The 4,691-nt window shown below is 38.0% G+C and overlaps 1 pseudogene; it reads left to right on the top strand.

The window, feature by feature from the left end:
• The first annotated feature begins 1,437 nt into the window (after positions 1-1,437).
• LOC149180066 (callose synthase 10 pseudogene) lies at positions 1,438-2,559 on the top strand (annotated as a pseudogene).
• Positions 2,560-4,691: the final 2,132 nt, after the last annotated feature.

Here is a 4,691-nt window from a genome sequence, read left to right as displayed (position 1 = left end):
AAAGTTACTTCTGTTAGACTCCGTCTTCTCAAGTCCTCTGTCAGAGTCCAATTCAGACAGGTGGCTGTCAAAGTCTTTGTTCAATATGCTGGAAACGACTTTTACAACTTATCAGAAAAGGATCACCGCACATATGCCTCTACTGGAGCTATTCTTTTAACAGAAAAGACAATATTTGGAGGAAGGATTAGTTCCATCGACATCCCCGACATCAAGTAATTGGTTAGATTCTGCAGTAAGGTCTTCTTCCAAATCTTGGAAAGGTCAGTTTCCAACCCAAAAATTGGTTGAAAAGGTTATCTCAGAGATCTCCTTCCACAACCAGGACAATTTCTGAGCGATAACAACAACATTAATATTTGTCAATGGACTTGTATTTTTCCGGAGGTATGTTCCTCACCAAGCAGATAGGCTGGAGAAAACCAATTTTGTTGGAAAACAAAGCAAATGTAATTAGAAGTGGAGCATCCAGCAAGGTTTATCGCGCTGACATACCCAACAATGAAACAATGGCAGTGAAGCACCTCTGGACGAACTCCAAAATGGATATAGATGATATCAGAATGAATAACGAAGTGGGAAGCATTTACTGTGAGAGTATGACCATTGATTGTCTAAGCAGGAAGTTGAAACATTGGGAATCATTTGCCACAGAAACATAGTGAAGCTCTATTGTTATATGTCCAACAGGCAGTCTAATGTGTTGGTCTATGAATACATGCTTAATGGGAACCTGTTTCAAGCTTTGCATAGCAATAATAATTCGGATTGGCCAACATGACATAAGATTGCATTAAGGACGGCTCATGGATTATCTTCTCTTCACCACGATTGCTCCCCTGCAATTATTCAAAAGATGTCAAGTCTACCAATATCTTGGTGGATCAATTTTATGAGGCCAAGATTGCTGATTTTGGTGTTGCAAAACTTCTTCAAAGCTCGTAACAGAGGAGGGGATTCAATAATTTTTGTAGTCACTCACGGTTACATTGCTCCTAAACATGCATACTCCTTGAAGGTCGCAAGAAAAAAAAACGATGTTTACGGTTTTGTTGTGGTTTTGCTGGAGCTCGTAACTGGAAAATGAGTCATTGAACAAGAGTTTGGGAGAACAAGGATATTCTTTATTGGACTTCATAAAAAAAATATATGAGAAGGAAGGTGCACTACGCACATAGAGGTGTGCTACGCACTGGGTAGAGCCCACAAAATTTCTCTTATTCATCCAGACATTAGCATGCTGCTAGTGTTCGCTAGTGTTCATGAAGACTTCTGGAGATATTTGAATTTTGAGAATTGTCAAATTATTACAGAGCAATTGGCTGTAGAACTACATTTCCCAGGTTCTCTTTTGGATGTTTTTGTCCGTGAAGCATTGCGTGCTCTTAGGAGTCTCGAGGTGTTAACTATAGATTGGGGAAACTTTAAAGTGATGCAATGGGTATCTATGTGGCAGCATGGAAACGTGCCTTCAGCAGAGACACACAATACGAATTGTGGGACAGAATTATGAGAGATGAATATATGTGCTATGCTGTTGTCGAATGCTACTACAATGTGGAGAAAATACTAAAATCATTGCTTGAAAATGAAGGCAGGCTATGGGCTGAAAGATTGTTTCGTGATGTAAATGAGAGTATACTAGATCAATCTGTTCTTGTCAATTTCCAAATAAATAAGCTGCCTCTTCTGCTATCAAGAATAACAGCACTGACAGGTCTTCTGGGACATGAAGAGACACCTCATCTAGCAAGGGGGGCTCTGAAAGCTATGCAAGATCTTTATGATGTAGTCACTCATGATATCTTGTCTCCTAATCTAAGAGAGAATTACGACACTTGGGGCATTCTCAAGAAAGCAAAGATTGAAGGACGCCTCTTCTCACAGATGGAATGGCCTAAAGATCCTGAAATTAAGGAACAGATCAAGAGGTTGCACTTGCTTCTTACTATCAAGGACTATGCTGTGAATATACCAAAAAACCTTGAGGCAAGACGTCGGCTAGAATTTTTTACAAATTCATTGTTCATGAAAATGGCACCAGCAAAGCCTGTGCGAGAAATGATGCCTTTTAGTGTCTTTACTCCATACTACAGTGAGACTGTAATGTACAGCATGTCTGAATTACGGAAGGAAAATGAAGATGGAATTTCTATTCTCTTTTATCTTCAAAAGATTTTCCCAGATGAATGGAAAAATTTTCTAGAACGTATTGGTCGAGATCAAACTACACTGGATTCAGAGCTTCAGGACAATTCCAGTGATCTCTTGGAGTTGCGCTTATGGGCTTCATATCGTGGCCAAACACTAGCAAGAACTGTTCGAGGTATGATGTACTACAGAAAAGCTCTTATGCTACAAAGCTATGTGGAGAAGCAAGTCTCTGGGGACATCGAGGCTGGTATTTCTGGAGTTGATTTGACAAATACACATGGATATGAGCTATCTCGTGAAGTGCGAGCTCAAGCAGATCTGAAATTTACCTATGTTGTGACATGTCAAATTTATGGACAACAGAAGCAAAAATGAGCAGCAGAAGCTGCTGATATTGCCCTTCTAATGCAATTACTAGATTATTGATTGTGAAGCTTGCTAATCTATTTTGCATGGACAAGGGTGCAACATCTGATCCCATTTCAAATGACAAGAAAGTAATTTCTGTATACATGGACATTGCGCTTTAATGGTATTGGAAAGGAAGCATTTTTGGCCATGAATGCAAGCGAAATGAAACGCTTTTAGAGATATCGACACCTATCAAAATGCCAAAATAAACAGAGACATCTGTCACAGCAGAGAAATAGGGTCGATTTGCCTATTTTTGACCTCAGTTAAATCTCCAAGTGGATCTGCGCTCCAATTTGTGTCTTTAAAGTGGCCATCAGAGGATTTTAAGGGGAACGATCTTCTGTTTTTAGAATAAAGAGATGATTCTATCTCTATTTTTGTAACTTCAGGTGAAACAACGCCCTTTTTTTTGGGTCGATCTGTTTTCTCCTAGAATAGTTTATTTAATGCATTAAAAAATCACTTGTAAAGTTTTAGGAGAGAGAGAATTTTGAGGTGTGCATGGAGAAAAATAGAGCTTCTATTGTACAGTTTTGACAGGGATTTTAATAAAAAATGCAGCTCTGACCCCTAAGATTCCTGTGGTATGAAATTTAACATTTGTCTCATCCTTTATTTCATATGTAGCATGTTGTGTTTCCATTTCATTTCATTTCTAAATGAATACTTTTAAGTGATAAAGGCAGAATTCAATTTATTTGCTCTATCTTGAGGAAGTGTTCATATTTAATGTTTTCTTCTCTTTGACAAGGATTCATCTTCTATGCCCTTGTCAATCTCTCAAACAGTTCACCCCCTCCACATTATTTCAAATTTGATGTTTAATTTCTTGCCTATCTTGTCTCAGGAGATAATCTGTGTTTTTGATTTCTTTGTTCACGCTGTTCTTTGGTCCATGCAGCCCAGAAAACCCAAACATTTATTTAAAACCTCATTTCATATCTCTTTACTAGCCTAAAATCAGTATTCAATTTGAGTCATCTCAGCCCCTTTGAAAACTTGTCTGCCAAGATAGACTCAGAGAGAGCCCTCTCCTGTCCTCGTAGGGCTAGCTATGAGGCTGAGCTTGGTTTGATGTTGCCTTGAGTTTTGCCTTTCTCAGCCTGAGGCGGATTTGAGCGCTAACAACTTCTATAGATTCCAAAATTTTGAGTTGAAAGTTTTACCAAACAAGTGTTCTTTTGTCTTAGGTTGGGAGGTTATCTACTTTGAATTCTGATTCACAGTTGCTTTGGTGACTCTCCAAACCACCTCCTCACCTATCTCTGCATTGGAAAGAATGAACATGCAAATTTTGTTAGTTTACCAATGATCAATGTACAGCAAAGCTAATTCCAAGCATAGCTATAAATTCATATCTATAGGGTTAGTCCTTTTTGCAAATGATTAAAGGTAATTTCACCATACCTAATGGAAAACTAACACCGAAAATGGAAAAACAATGAATTATAATGATTGTGCTTTAGCTTAAGCAATTTTTTCAAGTCAAAAAAAGTTATTTAGTGAACGCAAATCCACGTACCATTACAAACTACCACCATATCTATCTCTAAAGAAACGTGGAGTTACTTCCAAAGCCGAAACATCATTCTGTCAGAAACCCAAATTTTTTCATGGAAATACAAAGTGTGATGGAAGTCCAAATGACACATATAATGAAGTTCCCACATGACGACCCTGTCCACATATATAGACTTGGGCCAAACTATTCTCAATGAAAACTCCTGGAAAAAATCCTCTGAATCGCCCTGACGATACAACAATTCAAACCCCATTGGTTTCGAACTGTCGATATTATTCTCCTGGCCACGGGAAGGGAAAACCCTACAAGAAGGGCACATGTTTTCTACCTCCACTGAGATTCCTACCAATATTAAATAATGAACCCACTGAAGAAGCCCAACGTTGTAACCCTAACTTTAACCGATGACTTGTTGATCAAGATATGAAACTAAATTGATTTCAATGGGGTGAATAAGATCACAATATAAATATTTCTAATATCGAGTAAAAGGACCTAAAAAATGATGGAACTCAAATAGGGATAAATTCTATTATCATAATAAAGAAGGTATATGTGAATTCCTACATAGGTAAACACAATATGTATATATCCATCCTTT

This window comes from Pinus tabuliformis, chromosome 3_2 (genome assembly GCF_031772625.1).
Source record: "Pinus tabuliformis cultivar Carrire ecotype Pingquan chromosome 3_2, CPIR1, whole genome shotgun sequence".
Lineage (NCBI taxonomy): Eukaryota > Viridiplantae > Streptophyta > Pinopsida > Pinales > Pinaceae > Pinus > Pinus tabuliformis.
Note: the sequence above shows the minus strand (reverse complement) of the source record. Positions and strands in the feature narration are given on the sequence as shown.